Source organism: Oryx dammah, unplaced genomic scaffold (assembly GCF_014754425.2).
Source record: "Oryx dammah isolate SB20612 unplaced genomic scaffold, SCBI_Odam_1.1 HiC_scaffold_2, whole genome shotgun sequence".
In the NCBI taxonomy this organism is placed as follows: Eukaryota; Metazoa; Chordata; class Mammalia; order Artiodactyla; family Bovidae; genus Oryx; species Oryx dammah.
In genome coordinates this window covers 180,843,955-180,857,054 of record NW_024070186.1, presented here as the reverse complement: position 1 = coordinate 180,857,054, position 13,100 = coordinate 180,843,955, and positions in this window count along the sequence as shown.

Genomic DNA, 13,100 nt, shown 5'->3' with positions numbered 1-13,100 from the left:
GCTCTAATGAGCCAGGACTAAACCACATTCCCAACCCTGGATCCGAAGATTTGTGGACCATGTTCTACATATTATCAAAGAAAAAAACTGAGGCTACTGGAGAAAGGAAGGTAAGACTCAGATCAATAAAATAATAAGATATTCACTACCCTTGTATCCAAATTTCAGTTCAGTCGCTCAGTCGTGTCTGACTCTTTGTGATCCCATGAGTCATAGCACACCAGGCCTCCCTATCCATCACCAACTCCCAGAGTTCACTCAGACTCACGTCCATCGAGTCTGTGATGCCATCCAGCCATCTCATTCTCTGTCGTCCCCTTCTCCTCCTGCCCTCAATCCCTCCCAGCATCAGAGTCTTTTCCAATGAGTCAACTCTTCGCATGAGGTGGCCAAAGTACTGGAGCTTCAGCTTTAGCATCGTTCCTTCCAAAGAAATCCCAGGGTTGATCTCTTTCAGAATGGACTGGTTGGATCTCCTTGCAGTCCAAGGGACTCTCAAGAGTCTTTTCCAACACCACAGTTCAAAAGCATCAATTCTTTGGTGCTGAGCTTTCTTCACAGTCCAACTCTCACATCCATACATGACCACAGGAAAAACCATAGCCTTGACTACACGGACCTTAGTCGGCAAAGTAATGTCTCTGCTTTTCAATATACTATCTAGGTTGGTCATAACTTTTTTTCCAAAGAGTAAGGGTCTTTTAATTTCATGGCAGCAGTCACCATCTGCAGTGATTTTGGAGCCCAAAAAATTAAAGTCTGACACTGTTTCTACTGTTTCTCCATCTACTTCCCATGAAGTGATGGGACCGGATGCCATGATCTTCGTTTTCTGAATGTTGAGCTTTGGGGGCCATAAATTCTAGAAATGGGATTGGAACTCAGGTTTCCTGAGTAGGATCTTTCACTACAATATCAGGAGGTGAAATGCTTAAATATCACTTTTCTATCATCATCACATAAATGGCGATAATAACCATTTCTATCAGCAGCAGCTCTAAGTGTAGTCCAAGTGATTGATTCCTGACCACTTGAAATAGACTGGAGCACAAGCCTCAGAAAATTCCAGTTGTAGGTGCTGCTTCATAGCTTTGTTTGAAACAGATTGTTGGTTGTTTTCCACTGTCCAATCTGTTCTACAATGCCATTTCTGCTGGACATATTTTCCAGACTCCCCTGCAGCTGTGTGTAGTCATGTACCAATAAATTAGCCACTGCTAAACTAATTGGCTCCCCTGATCTCCTCTTTTTTAGATGGGGGGAGGGCAAAATGCAGAAGCTGATCTTAACCACAAGAGGAAGCTTTATGTTGAGGATGTTACATCATCCTGCTCAAGCTTTCTGCCGCATGTACCCCTGGACTGTTCTATGAGAGAGAAATGAAACTCCATTTTGTTAAGACACTTGAGTTTGGAGTTTCTCCACTACAGCAACTGAGCCTTCTCCTTACTAAGAAGTCATCCTTGTAGTTCATCCAAATCATTTCCCTTTTCCTTTCAGCTTACTGATCTCCATTCCATCCTTCTCTGACTTTCTAACCCACTTACCATTTCTTTACCTTAACTCATAATACGTGCCTCAGGACCCTGGCACTGAAGGTTCATTTTCCATATGACAATAATGACCAAAGTCGTATAAACATTTGGTGTTAGACTGAGGAACAAGACATAGACCCCTTGTCTCCTACTAGTTCTTGGAATTCAGAATTCACTTCTAAATAAATTCCCCGAGACATGGCATTCCCAGACACAGATGTCACATCCTCATCAGGAATCCTCAAAACATAGATAAAATCTCTCCCTACTTAACACACGGGGAAGGCATGTACACCCCAAGGCCAATCAGCTGATTTAGCCAATGTTCTCTTTCAAGGCTTTTCCACGCAGTGGTTCAGAGCTTGGAGTATATCAGCTGGGTCTAAGGGATTTCATGAACAAAAAAGAAGAGAGAAGAGAGGAGAGAGGTAAGGGAAAGGCGGAGAGAGGAGGGAAAAGGGGAGGGAGCATAAGAAGAAAGGCTATTACAGATAACAGCCTAGAGAAAAATCTTTGTACATAAAGATATTTTCTTTTTCTGGATTACATTTAGAGAATTTTTTTTTGAGGACATATAGGCTGAGCACCAAAGAATTGATGCTTTTGAACTGTGGTGTTGGAGAAGACTCTTGAGAGTCCCTTGGACTGCAAGGAGATCCAACCAGTCCATTCTGAAGGAGATCAGCCCTGGGATTTCTTTGGAGGGAATGATGCTAAAGTTGAAACTCCAGTACGTTGGCCACCTCATGCGAAGAGTTGACTCATTGGAAAAGACTGTGATGATGGGAGGGATTGGGGGCAGGAGGAGAAGGGGACGGCAGAGGATGAGATGGCTGGATGGCATCACTGACTCGATGGACATGAGTCTGAGTGAACTCCAGGAGTCGGTGATGGACAGGGAGGCCTGGCGTGCTGCGATTCATGGGGTCGCAAAGAGTCAGACACGACTGAGTGATTGAACTGAACTGAACTGATGTAGGTATATACATATATATGTGTTTGTTAGATCATAAAGAAGGCTGAGTGCTTAAGAATTGATGCTTTTGAGCTGTGGTGTTGGAGAAGACTCTTGGGAGTCCCTTGGAGATCCAAGATTAACTGGAAGGACTCATGCTGAAGCTGAAGCTCCAATATTTTGGCCACCTGATGTGAAGAGCTGATCACTGGAAAAGACCCTGATGCTAGGAAAGATTGAGGGCAGGAAGAGAAGGGAACAACAGAGGATGAAATAGTTGGATGGCATCACCGACTCGATGGACATCTCTGGGAGATAGCGAAGGACAGGGAAGTCTGGCATGCTGTAGTCCATGGGGTTGCAAAGATTCCGACAGGACTGAGCAACTGAATACAAATATATATATATACTTTTTACTTTCTTAAAGAAAAATATTAATTTCTATTGCTTTTAACATATTATATAAAATATATTTTAGTATCCATAAACAGTGTGTCTATGTACGTGTGTGTGTATGTGTACACACACACGTAAATACATACATATAGGTAAGTCATAAAGCTGACTAATTGGGTATCTTTTTATTCTGTTGAGAAAGAACCTTTGTCTCTCATGTTCACTACAGTTTATGTTCCCTGTCCTAATGACAACGATGATTGTAAAACCCACGATAACCATAACAGATTAGATGGACAGAGAGCTTACTGACATATATTAGGTTCGATGCTAAGTTCTTTTTAGATGCAATCAAGGAGGTACAATTATTAATTCCAGTTTAAAAATCTAGAGACTTGAAATAAATAGAAGTTGAGTAACTTGCTAAACTGGCAAGAATAGAGCCAGAATAGTGCCCCATGTCTGAGCCGAAAGCTCTACCATGGGAAACAAAGAATAAAAGTTATAAAAAGTCTTGGCCAGGTTTCTTCTACACCGACAACTTTGCAGACACCTCCCTGATGACTTAGATGGTAAAGAATCTATCTACAAGGCAGGATACCTGGGTTCAGTCCCTGGGTCAGGAAGATCCCCTGGAGAAGGAAATGACTGTCCACTCCAGTATATTCTTGCCTGGAGAACTCTGTGGACAGAGGAGCCTGGAGGGCTACAGTCCATACGTTCATGACTAACACTTCCGTTTACTTTTTTCAGGGCGGCTGTGAAGATGCTTCATTGGCATTCTTCTATGAAGCCAATACTTCCTCTGCCAGAGGGCACTCCTTAGGTTATTAAGGGGGTAATATATCTTCTTCAACATTGGGGTACCCACTGTTCGCATGCCCTGGGCTAAGCTACTTTCTTAGTTATCCCTTTTCCTACTGTTTTTTATCAGTTAAAGTACTGGAAGCTTATAACCCAGTAGTTCTCCAGTTTCAGCTGTATCTTGCATATCCCCAGTATGATTTAGCCTAACTATGCAGTATCTGTTCTGTAATATTAATATTACATGAAATAAATTAACTATGTAATATAAATGTTAATAGAACATGAATGCCACTTATTGAATGCTTATCAAGCTTACCGTGTATTAACTCACTTCATATTCACCACAATGCCATACGATAAGTACTGCCCATCCCTATTTCTAATATGAAGAAACTAGAGGCACAGAGGTTAAGTCACTTGTCACATGTCACAGGGCTGAGACATGGTAGAGCCTTGTCCTTGATTGTTAAACCCAGTTACAATAATAAACTCCATTTGTCCTAAAGTGAGTAAATTTTTTTCAGTTTTAGTTATCTATCTCCCTCAATCTCACACTAAACTCAAGATTCATGAACCACTGGTTTGATAGGTTGGTTATATATTTTTTCAAAGACATATTAAAATAAATGCATAACTATGACAATAAAAATTACCTCCATAAATTCAGTTCATCCACCTGCAGAAGTGTGAGCGCCCACTTTAGAGAATTCTGTTGAGCAGAGAGAGACCTCAACTTACCTTAACACCCCACATTGAAGCCCTGAATTTTCTACCTGCTGGGCGAGTGAATATGGGGGCCTCTTCACCTTCCTGTACTTGAGGCTCCCTAAAGATTTTCTTCTATAAAACGGGAATTGGATCACTTACCTTTGTGAGTGGGGACTAGGAGTGATAATATTTATATAAGAACCATGAAAACAGCCAATACATGCTTAGCACAGAGTGACTGAGAAAAAAATATTAGCGTGTATAGTGTCTGTTCTGTGCCCAGAATTAAGGAAGGCATATAAATGCCTCTAACTTTGTTTTCATGTGGACCATTTTTAAAGTCTTTATTGAATTTGTTACAATATTGCTTCCGCTTTATGTTTTGGTTTTTTGGCTTGTGGGATCTTAGCCCCCTGACTGGGGATTGAACTTGTACCCCTCAACTGGAACACAAATTCCAGGAAAGTCCCATGCCTTTTGAATACACACACACACACACACACACACACACACACGTATTCACATCCTCATTCTCATAGCAGACCTTCAAGATACACATTGCATTTTAAAAACAGAAAAATAGAATCTAAGAAGCTAAGAAACTCATCTATAATGACACAGCCAGTGAGTAAGGTAGTCAGGACTTGAATCTGAGTCTGGTTGTATCCAGTCTGTATTCTTTATTATTTCCAAATTACATTCTGTTCGTCTTTTAGATATTTTTTTTAAACAGCACAAATGAGCATAACTGAGCTGTGTTCCAGACGCCAAACTAGGCACTGAACAGAAAATAATAAGATATGTACTTTGCCACTGGGGAGTGCAAAATTTGATGTCCGAGACAGAAGGATAATCAAATAAGCACAGTGTCGAGTGGTAAGTCTTGTAAATGAGATTTTCACAGGATGTTTTGGGGCCCAGAGGTAATAGCTGGGCTATTGGAACTCAACAGAGACAGGAGCTGGAAAACACCACTCGGGGTTTTAGCTGTTTGTTTCCTAGACTGGACCCCAGATGGTCTTTACTGGGGTGGGGAGCAGGGCCAATTATGGGGGTCTCCTTTCAGCCGGTGGAGGCTGGATCCAGTACAGGTTGACAGACACTGGAATCCCCAGTTCTGCTCCTGTTTAGCATCTAACTGAGGAGGATCCATTCAGCAAGCAATATGATACTGATTACCTGCCCGTGGAGAAGCAACTTCTTCCAGCGAACAGAACATTGCAGTCCTTCTGGTCCCCACATTTGCTGCTGGCCTCCATGTGCCTGGCCCTGTGCTGGACCCTGGGGTCTCAGAGATGCTCTGGGAGCTTGTAGGAAAATGTAGCACAGCAACTCTGAAAAACTGCAGTGTCACCTGGGGTCAGAATGTAAATGACCTGAGAGCCACAAGGTGGAGTAAGGTGGGGGGAAGGTGCATATCTTCTAGAGAATGGGAGCTCTCAAAGGCTATTTTTTAAAAAAGATTTCTTGATGTGGACCATTTTACAAGTCTTTATTGAATTTGTTACAATATTGCTTCTGTTTTATGTTTTGTTTTGTTTTGTATTCTTTGATATTTTGACCATGAGGCATGCGAGATCTTGGCTCCCAACCAGGTATCAAACCTGTACCCCCTGCATTGGAAGAAAAATTTAAAAAAATAAATAATTTTATTTATTTATTTTTGGCTGTGCTTGGTCTTCGATGACTCAAGGGTGTTTCTCCAGTTGCGGCGAGAAGGGGGTCCTCTGTAGTTGCCACACATTGGCTTTTCATTGCAGAGGCTCCCCTGTTGCACAGCACGGGCTCTAGGCCACTCAGGTCCGTAGTCGCGGCTCCCGGGCTCTAGAGCACAGGCTCAATAGCTGTGGAAAACAGGCTTAGTTGCTCCAGATCAGGGATCAAACCCAGGTATCCTGCATTGGCCAGTAGATTCTTTACCACTGAGCCACCAGGAAAGCCCAGAAGGCAAAGTCTTAACCACTGGACCACCAGGAATTCCCCTGAAAGGCTATTATATATAGAGAGGCAGAATCTCTATGCTTTACAAAGACCATTCTGGAAGAATTTGGGGAAATGGAGACACATGGTTGGAAGCCCAGGGGTCAGGGAACTCAGACCTGAAGAGTTCACCTGTTTCAATTTACTTTCAAAAAACAGCAAAATTGGCAAGAGACCAGATTCACGTTTTGTTTACTCTGAGAAAGAACTGGAAGTTGAAAACTATAGCTGGAAAAAGTCAGGTATTTTTCCAGTTGCAAGTGGTGGAAAGCCAATCCAAATGGACTGCAGCCAAAAGACAGTTCTTAAAATGTGCAGGAATAAGGGATTTCCCTGGTGATCCAGTAGTTATGACTCCATGCTTCCAGTGAAAGGAGTGCAGATTCAACCCCAGGTCAGGGAACCAAGATCCCACATAGCTTGGGCATGTGTCCCCCACCCCCAAAAAAAATTTAAATTAAAAAAAATTCTTTTAACTGTGCAGGAATGATTGAGCCTTGGGTGAAGCTTCATCCAAAGGCTCAGACAATGTCTCCAGGAATCTAACTGTGTCAGCACCGTTTTCCTCTGCACTAGACCTATTTCAGGCAAACTGTTTCCTCGTGTTGACAAGATGGTCAAAAAGAAAGACCTCCACCTTTTTTTTTCTTTTTTCTGAGCCCCCAGCAGATTTTGGAATTCTGCTTTCTAGTGCCTCAAAGATAGTTTTCTTTGGTGTAATCGACCCACCTAAACCAAATATTCTGGGAGAATGGGTGAAAAGTAGTTACAAAAGGAAAATGAGGGTAGTGATTTTTGTGTTTATTTTGGATTTTTTGTTTTGCTCTGTTTGTTTTACTTAAAAGAAAAATGGATCCTAAGTAATCAAAATCAATAGATGTAGCACTGTAATAATGCCCCTATTCTATAGATAAGATGGCTCTAAGTCAGGGATTCTCAACAAAGTGCAATTTTTCCCATCCCCGGAGGACACAAAGCAATGTCTGAAGACAATTTTGGTTATCACAGTCTAGGAAGGGGATGGTGTCACTAGCATTCAGAAGTAGAGACCAAGGATGCTGCTAAACACTCAGTGATGTATTGCGCGGTCCCCTGCAACAAAGCGTTATCCAGCTCAGAGCAGTAATAAGATGTTAACTAAAAATAACACGCCATGAGATAGCCATCATTGCAAAGGGAGAAAGAGTAACTTTACACTGAAAAAACCTGGTAGACCCAGCCTTCACCACATGATCAAAGTGAACATCACCAGTAGGGAGATGAGTGCCTCCGAATACGATGCACTGAAGAGAACATTATGGCCCCTGGATGGCATTTCTGCCAAAAGTACAATGTCTGAATCTGCCATGAAGAAATATCAAACAAACCCAAGTTCAAGGACATTCTAGGTAGTAATGGATGCGCACTCTTCAAAAATGTCAGTGACATGAAATGCAAAGAAAAACTGAGAAATGGTAAAGAAGACTGGATTTCATGTATAATCAAGGATTTTCTTATTGTAAGGACATCTAGGGAATAATTGATGGACTCTGATGACTAAGGTTTGTACTTAAACAATTTTGTTGCATCAGTGTTCATTTCCTCATTTTGTAAAAGATTAAGCAATAAATAAGGAGGGGACAAGTAAATTGAATATACATATGTAAGTTGAATATATGTATCACATATATATATAAGTTGCAGACTATATAAAAGTAGGTTATATATATATATATTCTACAACTTACTTTTTCTCCTCCTTAATTATTGTTTTGGGCTGTACTCTTACCTGGCAAATCCCATGGACGGAGGAGCCTGGAAGGCTGCAGTCCATGGGGTTGCTAGGAGTCGGACACAACTGAGCAACTTCACTTTCACTTTTCACTTTCATGCATTGGAGAAGGAAATGGCCACCCACTCCAGTGTTCTTGCCTGGAGAATCCCATGGACAGAGGAGCCTTGCAGGCTACAGTCCACAGGGTTGCACAGAGTGGGACATGACTAAAGTAACTTAGCATGCATGCATGTATAGAGATATACAAGGCAAGAAGCATTAACAACGGAATCATCCAACCCAAAATATCAACAGTGCTGAGCCTGAAAAGCCCTGAGATAAGTGACAAGTGATAAGCCTTGTCATGTAGAGAGCTCCCCAGCAGGAAAGGTAACCAAACAGAAACTGTTTGGCTCTTTGTCCGGCGATGCTGCATTAAAAAAGTAAGGTCTGATGGTCAGACTACACCAGAATGTCTCATCTCTTAGTTCCTCTTTGGCATGGCATACAGGCTGCAGGGATCCTTCAAGTGGCAGATAACATAGAATTCCTATGGAACTACCCTTAATTTTCCCCTCTCTCTCCCACTAAAGAAAGCATAGCCTAGGGACTTCCCTGGTGGTCCAGTGGTAAAGTAGTCACCTTGCAATGCAGAGGATGCGGGTTCGATCCCTGACTGGGGGACTAAGATCCCATGTGCCAGCTAGTAACTAAGCCCACAGGCCACAACTAGAGAGTCCATGCACCACATTGAAAGCTCTCCCCCTGCCCCCTAAGGCAGTGAAGATTCTGTGTGCTTTAGCAAAGACCCAACACAGCCAGATAAATAAATTTTTTTTAAAAGACAGTGTACCCTATGCCTATCTGGACTGCATTTTATCCTCTTCTCTTCCTTATATACAGCTATAGATTGGTTCTTCCTCACAAAGAAAGCATCTTCCCAACCAGACTTGGGAATCACTGACATTCTTATTATAAGATGCCTCTAGTCCTGACATATCATTATTTGAGGCATTGAAGCCTTCAAAAACAAAAGCAGTCTTGGGGGAACAAGCTAAACAAGGGGAGACTGTAGGACTTATTTATGCATATATCCTTCATCAAAAAACTTACCAAGCACTATTCTAGGTGCTGAGAAAGAAAAATAGGAAATAAGATATATATTCACCCAGCTCTCATGGATATCCAGGTTTGATAGGAGAAGAACATAAACAAACAGAAGAGTAATTATAAAACAGGATGATGAGTATTTTGATAAAGTTATATAGAATATGTTCCAGAAGCACAGAGCAGGGTCATCTGAGCCAAACCTGGGTTCAAGGAAGGCTTTTGGGGAGGTGACATTTAAGTGAAGGATATAAAAAAGGCTTCCAGTGAGAGTGCGGGAGAAGGGCCAGGCAGAGGAAGCAGCATGAGAAAGGGCCCGGAGGTGAAAAAGATCCCAGCAGTAAGCGTTTGCCAGCTTGAAAATCTGCACCACCATGCACAGGCTGGGCAGGACAAGGTGCTGGATTTGACAGTTCTCTGGGTGAATTGTCCAGGAATTCGGTTTGGGGCCTGACCCATCTGTCTTGACATTTCCATCTCTCGAGAAGTGAATCATTTCCCACTCACTTCTGGGGTGACATTTTCCCTCCCAGACCACGAACTGTAAAATGAAATGTCTCAAGCAGCCCTGCTCTCTGAAAGGAAGACGGCGTGTTCTGAGCCTGGGCTGGAAGACGTGTGTGTTTCTGTCTTCTTCCAGGAGAGCTGGACGGAACCCAGACTCGGCAACTGCCAGAGACATTTGGGAGGAAATAAGAGGGTGTGAAAGATGCTGGGTTTTCGTACGGGATAGGCTTACAGCTCTGATGCCTTGGGTATGAGAACATTCAGAAGGCTAGTGAGAAATTAGAAAGCTAATAATGAGAATCCTGCGAATTTCAGAAATTTAATACGGCAAACATGACCCTTGATGATCCAACTTCTCTTTGCTTCTTCTTCCTGCTGTCGTGTCCCTTTCACTGCCCCCAGTCACTGAAATCCTTTTACTTCCTTCAAGCCACCATACTGTCTCTTGATCCCAAGCCTTGTTCTCCCTATTCAAAGAATAATGGAATAGTCTTCCTCTGTGTGACTTTACCAAACCAGCTCTCCTCACTCAAATGGCCTTTTCTGTACCAGCCTACCTTTCAAAAGGAGATTATATTTCATATGTTTATCCATGGTATAATTATTTATCCTGAAGGAAAGTGAAACTGTTGGTCACTCAGTTGTGTCTGACTCTTTGCAACCCCATGGACTGTAGCCTGCCAGGCTCCTCTGTCCCTGGGATTCTCCAGGCAAGAATACTGGAGTGGATTGCCATTTCCTTCTCTGGGGGATCTTCCTGACCCAGGGATCGAATCCAGGTCTCTTGCATTGCATGCAGATTCTTTGCCATCGGAACCATCAGGGAAGCCGGCAGCTTATTTATCCGAGCACCATCTTTATTATATAGCACAACGATGTCTTTTAAATTTTCCAGGTATCCTTCCAGATTATACATTCCATGGGGACAAGATTATGTGTAACTTGCTAACTACATATAGCTGACAAGAAATAAAGTATCTTATATATATTTTCAATAAATATTTGATGAATAAGTAAGCAATTGAGTGAAGATGTGGAGGGAAAATTTAGAGCTAACAAAAAGCACATCCTCTCTTTCTGACTTACTTCACTCTGTATGACAGACCCTAGGTCTGTCTACATCACTACAAATCACCCAATTTCATTCTTTTTCATGGCTGAGTAATATTTCATTGTGTGTGTGTATGTATATATATGTATGTATGTATATATATGTGACACATACATGTATGCACATATATATGTGTGTGTGTGTATGCATTACATCGTCTATATTCACTCATCTGTCATTAGACATTTAGGTTGTTTCCAAGTCCTGGCTATTGTAAAGAGTGCCACAGTGAACCCTGGAGTACACGTGTCATTTTGAGTTTTGGTTTTCTCAGGATACATGCCCAGTAGTGGAATTTCTAGGTCACATGAATGCAGGCTCCAAAATCATTGCAGGTGGTGACTGCAGGCATGAAATTAAAATATGCTTACTCCTTGAAGAAAAGCTATGACCAACCTAGACGGCATATTAAAAAGCCGAAGAATTGATGCTTTTGAACTGTGGCGTTGGAGAAGACTCTTGAGAGTCCCTTGGACTGACTGCAAGGAGATCCAACCAGTCCATCCTAAAGGAAATCAGTCCTGAATATTCATTGGAAGGACTAATGCTGAAGTGGAAACTCCAATACTTTGGCCACCCGATGCAAAGAACTGACTCATGGAAAAAGACCTGAAGCTGAGAAATAGTGAAGGAGGGAGGAGAAGGAGACAGCAGATGATGAGATGGTTGAATGGCAATCACTGACGTGAGGGACATGAGTTTGAGTAAGCTCCAGGAGTTGGTGATGGACAGGGAAGCCTGGCATGCTGCAGTCCATGGGGTCACAAAGAGTGGGACATGACTGAGTGACTGAACTGAACTGATGAATGCAGAGTTACAAAGAATAGCAAGGAGAGATAAGAATAGTGCAAAGAAATAGAGGAAAGCAATGGGATGGGAAATACGAGAGATCTCTTCAAGAAAATTAGGGATACCAAGGGACTATTTCATGCAAAGATGGGCACAATAAAGGACAGAAACAGCAAGGACCTAACAGAAGCAAAAGAGATTAAGAAGAGGAGGAAAGAATACAAAGAAGAACTGTACAAAAAAGCTCTTAATGACCAAATAACCATGATAGTGGACTTCCCTGGTGGCTCAGATGGTAAAGCATCTGCCTACAATGCGGGAGACCTGGGTTTAATCCCTGGGTCAGGAAGATCTCCTGGAGAAGGAAATGGCAACCCACTCCAGTATTCTTGCCTGGAAAATCCCATGGACGGAGGTGACTGGTAGGCTACAGTCCATGGGGTCACAAAGAGTCAGACACGATGGAGCAACTTCACTTCTTTTTTTAACCATGATAGTATGGTCACTCACCTAAAGCCAGACATTCTGGAGTGTAAATTCAAGTTGGACTTAGGAAGCATTACTAAAAACAAAGCTAGTGGAGGTGATGGAATTCCAGCTGAGCTATTTCAAATCCTAAAAGATGATGCTGTGAAAGAGCTGCTCTCAATATGCCAGCAAATCTAGAAAACTCAGCAGTGGCCAGAAGATTGAAAAAGTTTAGTTTTCATTCCAATCCCAAAGAAGGGTAACGCAAAAGAATGTTCAAACTACTGCAAAATTGCACTCATTTCACATGCTAGCAAGGTCATGCACAAAGTCCTTCAAGCTAGGTGCTTCAACAGTTCGTGAACTGAAAACTTCCAGATATTCAAGCTGGTTTAGAAAAGGCAGAGGAACCAGTGATCAAATGGCCAACATCCATTGGATCATAGGAAAGGCAAGAGAATTCCAGAAACACATCTACATCTGCTTCATGGACTACTCAAAAGCCTTTGACTGTGTGGATCACAACAAACTGTGGAAAATTCTTCAAGAGGTGGGAATACCAGACCACCTTACCTGCCTCCTGAGAAATCTGTATGCAGGTCAAGAAGCAACAGTTAGAACCCAACATGGAAAAACAGACTGGTTCCAAACTGAGAAAGGAGTACATCAAGGCTGTCACCATGTTTATTTAGCTTATATGCAGAGTACATTATGCAAAATGCTGGGTTGGCTGAATCACAAGCTGCAATCAAGATTGATGAGAGAAATATCAATAACCTCAGATACGCAGATGACACCAGCCTAAAGGCAGAAGGTGAAGAGGAACTAAAGAGCCTCTTGATGAAGGTGAAGGAAGAGAGTGGAAAGGCAGGTTTAAATCTCAACATTCAAAAATTAAGATCATGGCATCCAGCCCCATCAGTTCATGGCAAAGAGATGGGAAACAATGGAAACACTGAGGAACAGGCTATTACAGAAGAAGGT